Raw genomic sequence first — 16,028 nt, 5'->3', positions numbered from 1 at the left:
CACATCATAGCTGAGTCGTAGGTCCTCTAAACTCGTATACCCTCTACAGTACAGTCGATTGACAACACACAGTGGGTACCACAAGAGACCACTAAAGAAAGTCTGTCCAAATTTAAACCAATAGTCATACAAAAGATGTAAGAAAACACGTTATTAAACATGAGATTGTGCCTAACGCTAGTAATTAAACTTCATTACGTTAGTTGACACTTCAGAAGTTTTATAACTCTCATTGTCCCGCCCCGATAGCTGAGAGGTCAGCGTGACGGATTGCCGTCCTACGGGCCCGGGTTCGATTTCCGGCTGGCTCGGGGATTTTCTTCGCTCAGGGACTGGGCATTGTGTTGTCTTTATCATCATTTCATCCCCATCCGGCGCGCAGGTCGACTAATGTGTTGTCGAATGTAATAAGCCCTGCACCAAGGCGGCCGGACCTGCCACGTAAAGAACCACCGGCCCAATGATGCCAAACGCTCATTTTCATTTCATCACTCTCATAAAATGACATGACGAGTTGTTGTTCATGATCCGAATTTGAACCCACTTTTAACAAAAGAAAGCTTGGGTGTCTGATCGACACTCGAATGCGTATAAAGAGACGTAAAATATAGAAGTTTTCACCAGTATCAGTTTACAAGGATGAATGTGCGAAACTGGAAATAAATGACGATAGATTAAAACTGTGTTGCCAGACCGAGACTCGAACTCGGGACCTTTGCCTTTCACGGAAAAGTGCTCTACAGACTGGGCTACCCAAGCACGACTCACGACCCGTCCTCACAGCTTTACTTCCGCGAGTACCTCGTCTTCTACCTTCCAAACTTCACAGAAGCTCTCCTGCGAAACTTGCAGAGCTAGCACTCCTGGAAGAAACGATATTGCGGACACATGGCTTTGCCACAGCCAGGAGGCTGTTTTCAGAATGAAATTTTCATTCTGCAGTGGAGTGTGCGCTGATATGAAACTTCCTGACAGATTAAAACTGTGTGCCAGGAAGTTTCATATCAGCGCACACTCCGCTGCAGAGTGAAAATTTCATTCTCTAAATGACGGTACGTTTAGCAGTGCACCAGGAACCCCAGCTTACATTGCCCCTGAGAAGTAACCACAAAAGGTATGTGATAAAGTGTAACGCACGTCTGTGAAACGCCATGAAGTAAAGTTTTGTGATGGATGGGGAGCAGGACCCAGTACCTATATGAACTGTTAACTTAACACAGTCGAATGTCAGATCTTATTTATGGTCACCAACAGCGTGATACTGACACCTGAAACGACGACACAAATGATTTTTGAATGGTAGTGATTCAAACCTGGCACCATTTGCTCTTGTCTTACAGCTACAAATAGACATGAAATATTCACTAAATAGTTAGGATCACGCCGTTCGTAGATACCTGGAAGAGTTTCGCATCGTGAGGAATCAACGAAAATGAGAAAGGTGGGTCCTATGACATTACATGACGAATGGTTCGTCAACTAAAATAGCATTACTAGTGTAAGAAGCTTTCTAGAGACACAGTTTCTGCGAGCACTGACTTCCGCCTATGACAGCCAAAACTAATCAAATTTGGTTCCAGTCAGTAGCGAACGGATATGTTTAATGTTGATTTGGAACCACGACACAGTCCTGCGTTTTTTACTTGGTGTTGTTGAACGTAAACAGGGTATTTTTTTGCTGTTAAAAACTGGAACCCCTGTGGGAATTTAATTCATGCTTTAGCCATTACAAGCTATCCACAGTCCAACTAACCACCGAGTTTTACATGTGTTGGCACCACGTTTTTGAGATAACGGGGTACACAGCACAGGGCACGAGAACCGTTGGCTTCCACTTGAGCTGTTGTTGTGAATAACCAATTCGTGGTCTAGTAGTCAACATCATGAAGCGCTAATGCATAGCCGTGATATCAAACCCCTCCGTTTCCTTTCTTTTTTAAGCCGTAAGAGCATCAGTCTGACAGAAGGTCAGACACAATTTCGTTACTTTTCTAATCAGCCAGTAATAGAAAAATCTTGCTGAAACCTGTTTGTTAAAGCGTGCGTGGGTGCCTGTCATCATAATACCAATTTCAGCGCGTTCAGCCAATGGCCGTTTGACACAGACCAGCGTCCGCCCAAGTGATCGCGACGCATCGGGCATAGAGCCTATGATCTACGGCGGACTGATCTACGGCGGACTTATCTGCTTGCGAATTAGCAAATATAACACTATGTAACATTGTTTATGATATAAAACTACGTTTAAGCCTGCTTCGTGACGATTGTTTGTGGCATGTTGCAATAAGCGTGTTTATCTATGGTCTCATTTGTGCAAGTTTGCAGTATAACTCCTGCCATGACAGCTTGAATATTTCTTATTTTTGACGTGATGACGAGCGTCGTTTATGTATTAGAAAATGGAGTATAAGACAGAATAAAGTCTAACGTTTGTGAAATTGTATTCTGTTTGTGTTTAATAAAAGGGTGAAAGCAGTGGATGAATTCGAAACACCTGTGCCCTGTATGGAGTGAGTGCTATCGAGAAATCCACGTTGTACCGTTTCAAGTACGATCGTTTTGAGATAAATTAATCACCACAAACAAGTTTTGATGAGAAACGTTACTACGATTTACTACTTTGGTGCCGCCCGGAGTTGCCGAGCTGTTCTAGGCGCTACAGTCTGGAGCCGAGCGACCGCTGCGGTCGCAGGTTCGAATCCTGCCTCGGGCATGGATGTGTGTGAGGTCCTTAGTTTAGTTAGGTTTAAGTAGTTCTAAGTTCTAGGGGACTGATGACCTCAGATATTAAGTCCCATAGTGCTCAGAGCCATTTGAACCATTTGAACTACTTTGGTCAATAACAGCGTATCTGATAAATGGGAAGTGTGACGACTTTTATTTTAATCTCAATATAACTACTGAAGGCAAGAGTCTGACAATGGTTAATTGGTCGTCACTCTTGCCAATTAACAAATAGACTGTCATTGACCATAGTAGTAAATCGCAGAAACGTCCTTCATCAATGACTGTCTTCCTGGATGTGGTGCTTAAGCTATCTCAAACCGATTGTACTTGAAATAATACAACTTGACTTTCTCGGTAGCACCCACTCCATACAGGGCACAGGTTTTCAGAATTACTTCCACTGCGTTCATCCCTTTGCTAACGCAAACAGATCATGTCACAAATGTTAGAATTGACTCCATTTTAGAGTCCGGTTTATAATCCATAAACGACACTCCTCGTAACATCAAAAATGAGTAATATTCAAGTTGTCATGGCACGAGATAATCTGAGCACAGACAAATCTGCTGGAGATCATAGACTCTATATCCGAAACGTCGCGATCACTTGGGCGGACGCCCGTTCTGTATCAAACGCTCATTGGCAGATGGCGCTGAAAATGGTCTTACGAGAGAGACACCCACGAGCCCTTTCACGAACATGTTTCAGCAAGAGCTTGTCCTTACTGGCAGATTAGAAAATAAACGAAACTATCTCTGACCTCCTGTCAGACTGACGCTCTTAGCAGACAGACGGAATACGGCTTAAAAAGAAAGGAAATGCATGAGTTTGATACACTATGTGCTCAAAAGTATCCGGTTACCCACAAAAACATACGTTTTTCATATTTTGTGCATTTTGCTACCACCTACTGCCAGGTACTCCATATCAGCGACCTCAATACTCATTAGACATCGTGAGAGAGCAGAATGGGCCGCTCCACGGAACTCACGGATTTCGAAAGTGGTCAGGTGATTGGGTGTCACTTGTGTCATACGTCTGTACGCGAGATTTCCACACGCCTAAACATCCCTAGGTCCACTGTTTCCAATGTGATAGTGAAGTGGAAACATGAAGGGACACGTACAGCACAAAAGCGTACAGGCCGACCTCGTCTGTTGACTGACAAATACCGCCGACAGTTGAAGAGAGTCGTAATGTGTAATAGGCAGACATCTATCCAGACCATCACACAGGAATTCTAAACTGCATTAGGGTCCACTGAAAGTACTATGACAGTTAGACGGAAGGTGAGAAAGTTGGATTACGTAGTCCAGCAGCCACACATCACGCAGGTAAATGCCAAACGACGCCTCACTTGGCGTAGGGAGCGTAAACATTGGACGAATGAACACGGGAAATACGTTGTGTGGAGTGGCGAATCACGGTACACAATGTGGCGATCCGATGGCTGGGTGTGGGTATAGCGAATGCCCGTTGAACATCATCTGTGAAGCGTGTGTAGTGCCAAAAGTAAAATTTTGAGGCTGTGGTGTTATAGTGCGGTCGTGTTTTTCATTGAGGGGGCTTGCACCCATTGTTGTTTTGCGTGTCACTATGGCAGCACAGGCCCACAATGATGTTTTAAGCACCTTCTTGCTTCGCACTGTTGAAGAGCAGTTCGGTGATGGCGACTGCATCTTTCAGCACGATCGAGCACCTGTTCATAATGCACGGTATGTGGTGGAAGCGTTACACGACAATAATATCCTTGGAATGGACTGGCCCGAAGAGTCCTGACGTGCATCCTATAGAACACCTTTGGGATGTTTTGGAAAGCTTACTTCGTGCCATGCCTCACCGACCGACATCGATACCTCTCCGCAGTGCAGCACTCCGTAAAGAATGGGCTACCATTCCCCAAGAAACCTTCCAGCATCTGACTTAACGTATGCGTGCGAGACTGGAAGCAGCCATCAAGGGTAAGGGTGTGCCAACACCATATTTTATTGCAGCATTACCGATGGAGGGCGCCACGAACTTGTAAGTCATTTTCAGACAGGTGTTCCAATACTTTTGATCACACAGTATATTTTGTGATAACTACGTTCATCATGAGTGTATTCTTCAACTTATTTTTCGTTAAATATTTCAGTGAAACGTCAAAAGTAGGTGTGCCGGCTCATGTTACAGAAAAATAGCTCTAGGTGCGTTAGTTAGGCTCTGAGGCTTGGGTCTGTACTAGCAATAGTTTGCGAACTACGGGCCAGCCAGACTGGACGGCTAACAGGTTGGCCGGCCAACAACAGCCTGGTGCCGAGGCGAGACCGAAGTGAGTGAGGCGGCAGTGCCGGGCCAACAGCTACCGGGTCGGGCCATCATGGCCGCAGCGCATGCCTCTGCCTCTGCCGCTTCTTTTGACATAAATATGTTTACTTCCTCTCCTGGCATCTGCGTAAGAGCAGCAAGCAGAAATACCCATCAGGCCGTCTGTTGCAGTGGCTCACTGGGAGGGATCAACTTGAGACATAGTCGTCGTTCTCATTTAAGAAGGTGGATCTTCCATCAAAACTGCAACGAGATGGTGGAGAAACTACCTTGATAGAGGCACTGCGAACAGAGCTCCTGGCTCAGGCAGAAACAGATTGAGCTCACAGCAGGAGGACATGGAACCAGTGTCTAAGAGCAGTAGAAATACCTTTCTGACTGCGAAGCAGTTGTGGCTGGAGACCAACTTCCCGGCTCCAGTGACACGATTCGCTGAAGTCTGAGAGACGCTGGAATGGATGTACGACGATCCGCTGTGAAATATGAGCTCAGTGAAGACAATTTTTCATCTTGGCTGGTATTTGTGGAGCTCCATCTGAGTACGACGTGGGAGAACGCCATTTTCACTGACGAGAAGGTGTTTTCCACAGGTAATGACGGTCCAAGAGTCGTTCACAGGCCGCAAGAGACTCGCCATTGACGAGAGTATGAAACCACGACGAGAAGAAGTGGGCGGCTATTTGTTTCCTGCTGGAATGGGTTTTAGCCAGAAGAGTAGGAATTCTTCGCTGGGTAGAAGAAACTCTCGACAGCGAACAGTACACACCCATATAAAAAAAATATGATGCTTCCGTCAGTGTGAATGCTGTACGGAGGAGGTGACTTCATATTGCAAGAGGACCTTTCTTCCATTCACAGGTCTTCATTGGTTCAGCAGCAGCTTCCCACAATTGGGGTCAACGTCATGGACTGGCAGCCACGGGGAACTCTATGGAAAACATGTGGGCTGAACTGTCCAGAACGTGAACAGAGAATTGGCTACGAAACCAGCCAAGAACAGCTGACGCTCTCTGGGACTGCGATCTTGAAGCATGGGAGGAAGTTGCTTCTTCAGGCTGTTACGAACGACAGCTTATGGATTATATGCCAAGGTGCGTGATAGAACTACAAAATACACTCCTGGAAATTGAAATAAGAACACCGTGAATTCATTGTCCCAGGAAGGGGAAACTTTATTGACACATTCCTGGGGTCAGATACATCACATGATCACACTGACAGAACCACAGGCACATAGACACAGGCAACACAGCATGCACAATGTCGGCACTAGTACAGTGTATATCCACCTTTCGCAGCAATGCAGGCTGCTATTCTCCCATGGAGACGATCGTAGAGATGCTGGATGTAGTCCTGTGGAACGGCTTGCCATGCCATTTCCACCTGGCGCCTCAGTTGGACCAGCGTTCGTGCTGGACGTGCAGACCGCGTGAGACGACGCTTCATCCAGTCCCAAACATGCTCAATGGGGGACAGATCCGGAGATCTTGCTGGCCAGGGTAGTTGACTTACACCTTCTAGAGCACGTTGGGTGGCACGGGATACATGCGGACGTGCATTGTCCTGTTGGAACAGCAAGTTCCCTCGCCGGTCTAGGAATGGTAGAACGATGGGTTCGATGACGGTTTGGATGTACCGTGCACTGTTCAGTGTCCCCTCGACGATCACCAGAGGTGTACGGCCAGTGTAGAAGATCCCTCCCCACACCATGATGCCGGGTGTTGGCCCTGTGTGCCTCAGTCGTATGCAGTCCTGATTGTGGCGCTCACCTGCACGGCGCCAAACACGCATACATCCATCATTGGCACCAAGGCGGAAGCGACTCTCATCGCTGAAGACGACACGTCTCCATTCGTCCCTCCATTCACGCCTGTCGCGACACCACTGGAGGCGGGCTGCACAATGTTGGGGCGTGAGCGGAAGACGGCCTAACGGTGTGCGGGACCGTAGCCCAGCTTCATGGAGACGGTTGCGAATGGTCCTCGCCGATACCCCAGGAGCAACAGTGTCCCTAATTTGCTGGGAAGTGGCGGTGCGGTCCCCTATGCCACTGCGTAGGATCCTACGGTCTTGGCGTGCATCCGTGCGTCGCTGCGGTCCGGTCCCAGGTCGACGGGCACGTGCACCTTCCGCTGACCACTGGCGACAACATCGATGTACTGTGGAGACCTCACGCCCCACGTGTTGAGCAATTCGACGGTACGTCCACCTGGCCTCCCGCATGCCCACTATACACCCTCGCTCAAAGTCCGTCAACTGCACATACGGTTCACGTCCACGCTGTCGCGGCATGCTACCAGTGTTAAAGACTGCGATGGAGCTCCGTATGCCACGGCAAACTGGCTGACACTGACGGCGGCGGTGCACAAATGCTGCGCAGCTAGCGCCATTCGACGGCCAACACCGCGGTTCCTGGTGTGTCCGCTGTGCCGTGCGTGTGATCATTGCTTGTACAGCCCTCTCGCAGTGTCCGGAGCAAGTATGGTGGGTCTGACACACCGGTGTCAATTTGTTCTTTTTTCCGTTTCCAGGAGTGTAGTGTGGGATTCTGGATAAAATATTAGATTCCTTAAAACGTTTTGTTATGTCTTTTTTTTTCTTCATTTTTCCTCGTTGGGAGCCAGTGAAAAGATCACTTGGCAACAGTGAAAATAAATCTTTAGTTATTCTGCCTGTGAGTTGCCTTTGTAACAGAAGTGAGTTTCTTTTGAATGTACTGTTTGTTAAATGTTCTATTTTTATTTCATTTATACCCTGTCTAGATACTTACTAAGTATCCTTATTAGATGGACGCTTTAAGAGTATTTTGTGTTATTTCAAACATCTCTCTCTTCCCCTCCATCAATTAATGCGCCCTTCGTCCTCCAAAAATTATGCAAACGATTTCCTCTTACGTTTTCCTCGATTCTCTCTCTCACTCTCTCTCGGTTCTCTTACATTATCACTTCAGTTGCCCTTCTACTCCATTCTCCCAAAACGTTATAAACAAATCTAGCGGTTTCCATTGAAACTGTACTTTCTTGTTTAATTTCTGCTTTCTTTACTGTCCTCTATCACTTCTTTCAAAATCTGTGAAACAGTATTCTTTTATATCGCCTTACCTACTATCCCTCCTTCGCTCTGAAAACATTTCTTCCCTTCCTCTCTGTCATAAGATAATACGTACTGTGGCATACATCTAAGTATTGTAAGGAATAATTTATAAGCTTTTCATTCTTTTACTTTGCGCTAAAGCACTCCAATCCATTCCTAGATTCCTCCATCCTTCCTGCTACCCCTCCCTTGACATTTGCATCCTCATCTACATGAATACTATGCAATTCACAATTAAGTGCTTGGCAGGGGTTTCTTTGAATCATTCACTTTATTTCTCTACCGTTCCACTCCCAAAAAGCGCGTGAAATTAATGAAGAACTAACTACACCTTGCCGGCCGCGGTGGTCTCGCGGTTCTAGGCGCGCAGTCCGGAACCGTGCGGCTGCTACGGTCGCAGGTTCGAATCCTGCCTTGGGCATGGATGTGTGTGATGTCCTTAGGTTAGTTAGGTTTAAGTAGTTCTAAGTTCTAGGGGACTGATGACCTAAGCAGTTGAGTCCCATAGTGCTCAGAGCCATTTTTTAACTAAACCTTACCGTGAAAGCACTGATGTCTCTTATCACAATTGTCATGTCTCCCATGTATGTCGGGATAAACAAAATATCCTGTCTTTCAGCGGAGGAGGTTGGCGAATGGAAATTAATGGAAACACGTTACCGCAAAGTGAAACACCTATGTTTGAATGATTTTCATTCTAACTCGTTTACCATATCGGTGACACAATGTCCCCTATTTCATGATAATACAAAACAAGCTGCCCTTCTTTGAACTGTACAAGATGGCAGCCAGTGAAGGAATATTTTAGGGATTTGGTTTTAAAAAAATTTATTTCAAAAGTCCAGTGGAATCTTTACAAGTTTTCTCGTAGAGTAATTCACGCCGTGTGTACGTGACACAAGTCGCTTTCCTTTCAAAACCGAGGCGGTTCTGTCCAGTTAAAGCTGCTGACAGGAGACGCCCTGAGCCCTCTGCTGAAACTGCTAGCGAATTCACGCCATTGATTTTAGCCAATAGCGCGCGCGGGATACCGATCACGTGTGTGGACGCCGGAGCGTCCTGCGGGACAGAACACAGTTGCTTCTCTCTCTTGGAATCTAGACCTCGAGCAGAACAGACGTTCTTTCGGAAGACAGAGCCTCTGTCTCTGCTTTCAGGACCGGCCACCAATATAAGTCAACATGAACCGCTTCCCCTTCCATTGCCCATTTCATTTAATTTTTCGACCTCCTCGACTGGCCTAAACCTGCTAACTTCCGACCCTAGGCGCGCCATTCGTACTCCGTATATTGAAATACATCCACTTTATTGTACTTAATTTCCTGTTTTGTCGTTTAAAGCCAACCCTGGATGCCCACTATCAAATCCTGGCCGCTCGACCCCTTGCACACTGCCGCCACGAGGCATATTTAACAACCTTCTTCCCTCTTTCCTACTATTTTATGCATTAACGTTGGTGTCAGAAGTTTCTCTCCCCATCCCCAAACCACGTACTCTTTTACAATTGGTTTCAGAAGTGGGATGTAACAGTTATATCCCCCCTTTCCGACACGAACTATTTTACAACTTGTGTCACAAATGGGACGTTAGCGTCCGTATAACTTTACATTGGAAGCAGAAGTACCTCGTAAACTTCCCTTAACTTTACAGAACTTTTTCGATGTCTTCCTTAAATGCTGTCTCATAGGGATCCCGTACCGCCCAGGAATACTCACGAAGAGAATGGCTCTGGTTCAAATGGTTCTGAGCGCTATGGGACTTAACTTTTGAGGTCATCAGTCAAGAGAATGGACAAGTGTGTTATAGGCGGTCACTTTAATCGATATTTTGCATCTTCTGCGTATTCACCAATAAAACGCGGTCTTTCGGTTTCCTTCCACATAGTGTTTTCCATATGACAGTTACAATTTAAGTCGGTCATGATCGTGGCTCCTAGATATTTAGTTAAACCGGCAACATTTAAATGTGACTGATTTATGGTGTAAGCGAACTTTACCAGAACTGTTGTAGTATTCATGTATAGAACCTTACTCATTTTATTGTTTAGTGTCAATTGTCATGTTTTGCACCGTTAAGATACGTTTTTGACACCAATTTTGCAATTAACTTTGTTCTTATAGGGAGACAGCAGCATTACCTGACACAAATCTGAGAGAAACGTTCTGATTGTCTGCTAAGCAATTTATATATATTAGAAAAAGTAGAAGGTCTACTTCACTTTACTTGCGGAATCAAACTCATCACTTCGTTTCACTAGGTGATGTCCCGTAAGTTATTGCGAGCTGTCACCTTTCAGACAGGAAATCAGGGATCTAGCCACACAACTAGACGATAGTCCATAGGAAAGCAATGCGGTTGGAAGCCTGTTTGGCACTCTATAAATACGGAATCAACTTGAGAGCCCCAGTACGGAGTATGACATGCGAATAAAGTGCCAGCTTTGTCTCACAAGAGTGATACTTTCCAAATCCATTCTGTTCTGATGTCAATACGAAATATATCTCGGGGTGTTTCATAATGTTGCATTTATTCACACGTCCTGCTATATGTTGATGTCAATGAAACGGGTCTGTAACTCAGTGGATTACATTTGTTTTCTTTCATATGTATTGCGGTGGTCCGTGCAACTTTCCATTCTTCTCTCTCGCCATGAATACTAGACTAGCCCCCATGACATCTTAGGAAAAATAATTAAACCACTGCATCATTGATGCACAAGATGCGCTCCTAATTGTTAGCCCACTCAAGAAAACATTGGCTGCAGAAACAAAATTGTCCCGCTGTGACTATGATAGGGACATGACAATGTAGTGGAACACGTCTGGTGACACTGTGGTAGTTTTGTTACTTCCTGGAATGACAGAGAATCATCTTGTAAGAATCATTTATTCATTCGTGGTATACCAATAGCAGATTCTGCATGAATTTCACTTTGATGTGTCATCGACGTATCAAATATATGTTCACAGACAGGAGAGATAAATTAACAGCCACCACAAGGCCAATGAGGAGGCGATGAACGCTGCAGATCGTCGCTTGCACCATTAAAATGTCGGCACACTGTAAAGAGTAAGTGGCAGAAGATCTCAGACGTGCGGTAGGTATCTATCCCAACCAAAGTGCTTGGTGCTGACTTCCACGTCGTATTTGTTACTCTGCGACTGCAAGGCATCTCATTTGCTTACAACAACTGACAGCTGCGAGGGACACATCCCTGTGAAACATTTCGTAACACAAAACATTTTCTTTGTGCCACCAGAAGTATTTCACTGACAATACATTTTGTGGACATATACAGACCATTGTTTGAGATAACGTTTGTTATGGTTTACCCACTATTTTCTCCTAACGAAGTTACGATACAGTACTTCAAATCGCTAATAGGAAACATTGATTTAGGTTTACAGTGACCACCTAAAATCTCTTACGTCAAATGCCAGGATCAATCCTTTGCAGGGGCACAGACCACCTCCTTCTGCATCCTTGCCAGCTGAGGATTCTTCTTCGCGGTTAATCTCGTTTCCGACGAGTCGTTGTACCGTAATCCTCCTTCCTCTCTTTTAACCTCAGCATGACTACTGTAGGCAATTGTAACACGAAGGTTAATTGGTAGTTGCACTTATCATTTATCAGATACGCTTTCATTGACCGCTGTAGTAAATCGCAGAAACGTCCTTCATCAACGCCTGTTTGTCTTCCTGGATGTGGTGCTTCTCTTATCTCAAACCGATCTTATTTCAAATGATACAACTTGACTTTCTCGACAGCACTTGCTACATACAGGGCACAGGTGTTTCGAACTGCCTGCACTACGTTCCTCGCTTTGTTAAACACAAACAAAACACGTCACACATGTTAGATGTGACTCCATTTTAGATTCCGTTTTATAATCCATAAACGATACTCCTCGTGACATCAAAAATAAGTAACATTCAAGTTGACAGGGCATGAGATAATTTCAGCACAGACAAGACCGCTGGAGATCATAGGCTCCATGCCCGAAGCGTCGCGATCACTTGGGCGTACGCCGGTCTGTATCAAGCGGCAATTGGCTGATGGCGCTGAAATTGCTCATACAAGAGTGTCAGCCAGGAGCCCTTTCACGAAGATGTTTCAGCAAAGATTTTTCTATTACTGGCTGATTAGAAAATGAACGAGACTGTCTCTGACCTTCTGTCAGACTGACGCTCTCAGCAGATGGACGGAATACGGCTCAAAAAGAAAGGAAAAAGATGAGTTTGATACATTATGTGATCAGAAGTATCCGGACACCCCCAAAAACATACGTTTTTCATATGTGGTGCATTTTGCTACCACCTACTGCCAGGTACTCCATATCAGAGACCTCAGTGGTCATTAGACATTGTGAGAGAGAAGAATGGGTCGCTCCACGGAACTCACGGACTTCGAAAGTGGTCAGGTGATTGGGTGTCACTTGTGTCATACGTCTGTACGCGAGATTTCCACACGCCTAAACATCCCTAGGTCCACTGTATCCGATGTGATAGTGAAGTGGAAACATGAAGGGACACGTACAGCACAAAAGCGTACAGGTCGACCTCGTCTGTTGACTGACAGAGACCGCCGACAGTTGAAGAGAGTCGTAATGTGTAATAGGCAGATATCTATCCAGACCATCCACAGGAATTCCAAACTGCATCAGGACCCACTGCGAGTACTACAACAGTTAGGCGGGAGGTGAGAAAACTTGGATTTCTTGGTCGAGCAGCTTCTCATATGCCACACATCACGCCGGTAAGTGCCAAACGACGTCTCGCTTGTCGTAAGGAGCGTAAACATTGGACGATTGAACAGCGGAAATACGTTGTGTGGAGTGACGAATCACGTACACAGTGTGGCGATCCGATGGCAGGGTTTGGGTATAGCGAATGCCCGGTGAACATCATCTGTGGAGCGCGTGTGTAGTGCCAACAGTAAAATTTTGAGGTGGTAAAGTTATAGTGCGGTCTTGTTTTTCATGGAGGAAGCCTGCACCCCTTGTTGTTTTGCGTGACACTATGACAGCACAGGCCTACATTGATGTTTTAAGCACCTTCTTGCTTCCTATTGTTGAAGAGCAATTCGGGGATGGTGATTCCATCTTTCAACTCGATCGAATACCTGTTCATAATGCGTGGCCTGTGGTGAAGTGGTTACACGTCAATAACATCCCTGTGATGGACTGACCTGCACAGAGCCCTGAGCTCAATCCTATAGAACACCTTTTTGATGTTTTGGAAAGACGACTTCTTGCCAGGCCTCGCCGACCGACATCGATACCTCTCCTCAGTGCAGCACTCCGTGAAGAATGGACTGTCATTCCCCAAGAAACCTTTCAGCACCTGATTGAACGTATGGCTGCGAGAGTGGAAGCTGTCATCAAGGCTAAGTGTGGGCCAACACCACATCGAATTCCAAAATTACCGATGGAGGGCGCCACTATCTTGTAAGTCATTTTCAGCCAGGTGTCCGGGTACTTTTGATCACATAGTGTATCACAGCTTTTGCGTTATCAATGCATGATGTGGACTACTAGACCATGAATAGGTTATTCACAATAACAGATCAAGCGGAAGTTAACACTTCTTGTACCTCATTATGACACAAACATGATGCTAACATATGTGAAATTCGGTAGTTGGCTGGTGCGGATTCGATTCCCGCTGTGGGTACCAGATTTTAACAGCCACAAATATACCCCCTTCACCTTTAGTAACGGCGCGTAAAGAACGCAGGGCTGTGACGTAGTACAAAGTCAACATTAAACATGTCCATTTGCTACTGACTGATACAGTGTTGGATTAGTTTTGGCTATCAGACGCGGAAGTCGCTGCTTGCAGAAACTGTGTCTTTAGTAAGCTGCCTTACACTATTAGTATTGTGCTTGTTCACGAACCAATCGTCATGTAAGGTCATAGGACTTTCTCTTCTCATTTTCGTTGTTTCTTCACCATGGCAAACTCCTCCAGGTCTCTCCTAACGGCGCGATCCTAACTACTAGTGGAAGAGAATTTGATAGTTGACACCATTTCGTGTGGTATCAACAACGACGATATGTGCGGGGTTGAAATTCCAGGCTGCACGGAACTATTCGTTGCGTTACCACTAGCCGAGCATGTGCACATCTCCCAACTGTTGAAAAAATAATAAATATTTCATGTCTATAAGACACGCTATAAAACAATAGCAAAAGTGCCAGGTTCGAAGCCCTGCCAGGAAAAAATCGTTTGTATCGTCGTTTCAGGTTAAAATATCCGACATCTGATTGTGTTTAGTTAACAATTCACATTGGTATTGCGTTCTATCCTCCGTCCATCATCACAACTTTACTTCATGGCGTTTAACACTTATGCTCTGCACTTCGTTACATTCCTTTCATGGTTGCTTCTCAGGTACAAAATAAGCTTCATGGGGTTCCCAATGTATTGCTAAACTTAACGTCATTTATTTCCGGGTTCGTACATTGTACCTTGTAAACTGATACTGGTGAAAACTTCGATATTTCGCGTGTCTTTATGCCTAGTCTGTTCTCGATGAGACACACAGGCTATGTTTGGTTAACAGTGTTTTCAAATTCAAATCAGGAACAAAAACTCATAATGTCAGTTAATGGGTGTGATAAGACTTCTGAAGTGTCACTTATTGTAATGAAGTTTAATTTACACACGTAAAGGAGATTCTCATCTCTAATAACGTGCTCTAAAAAGTTTGTTATAGCGCGTTATTAGTATACGTCTGGCCTGACTCCCATAATGAGCAGTGTTCTCTAGTGATCTCTTGTTGAAACCAGTCTGTATAGTCAAACGACCGCACCCCGCAGGGTTTCAGCGAATAGAGGACTTGCGACACTGCTACGTTATGTTGGTTACATTCGGCAGTGGCCCACTATTTTGCTGTCAGGTGGACACTGATCAGCCAGAACATCATGTCCACCTACCTATTACCGATATAAACCCATCCAGGCGATAGCAACGTCACCTGGCGAGGAACGACTGCTTGTCAGTTACACGCACGGTGCATGTAGTATCAGTGAGTGTGCTGTCCGTGTGTAGATTAGATTAGATTAGATTAATACTTGTTCCATAGATCATGAATACGACACTTCGTAATGATGTGGAATGTGTCAGGTTAATAAAAGATGTCTGTACAAGATATTACATTACACAAAATATTGTATGACACTAATTTTTAAGCTAGTTTTTTTCCTTCTCCTCCCTTAATTTATATCTAAAAATTCAGCCAGTGAGTAGAAGGAGTTGTCATCTAGAAATTCTTTTAATTTATTTTTAAATGTTGGTTGACTCTCTGTCAGACTTTTGATGCTCTTTGGTAGGTGACCAAAGACTTTTGTGGCAGCATAAATTACCCCTTTGTGTGCCAAAGTCAGATTTAACCCTGCATAGTGAAGATCAACCTTTCTCCTGGTGTTATAGCTATGCACACTGCTATTACTTTTGAACTGGGTTGGATTATTAACAACAAATTTCATAAGTGAATATATATACTGTGAGGTTACTGTGAGGATCCCTAGATCCTTAAATAGATGTCTGCAGGATGACTGTGGGTGGGCTCCAGCAATTATTCTGATTACACGTTTTTGAGCAATGAATACTTTTCTACTCAACGATGAATTACCCGAGAATATGATGCCATACGAAAGCAGTGAATGAAAGTAGGCATATTAAGCTAATTTACTGAGATTCTTATCACCAAAATTTGCAATAACCCTAATAGCATACGTAGCTGAACTCAGACGTTTCAGCAGACCATCAATGTGTTGGTTCCAGTTTAACCTCTCATCACTGGCCACACCTAAAAATTTTGAAAATTCTACCTTAGCTACAGACTTCTGTTCAAAGTCTATATTTATTACTGGAGTTGTGCCATTTACTGTACGGAAC

Source organism: Schistocerca gregaria, chromosome X, assembly GCF_023897955.1.
Source record: "Schistocerca gregaria isolate iqSchGreg1 chromosome X, iqSchGreg1.2, whole genome shotgun sequence".
Classification (NCBI taxonomy): Eukaryota; Metazoa; Arthropoda; class Insecta; order Orthoptera; family Acrididae; genus Schistocerca; species Schistocerca gregaria.
The sequence above is the reverse complement of the archived record's forward strand: the minus strand, read 5'-3'. Positions refer to the sequence as shown.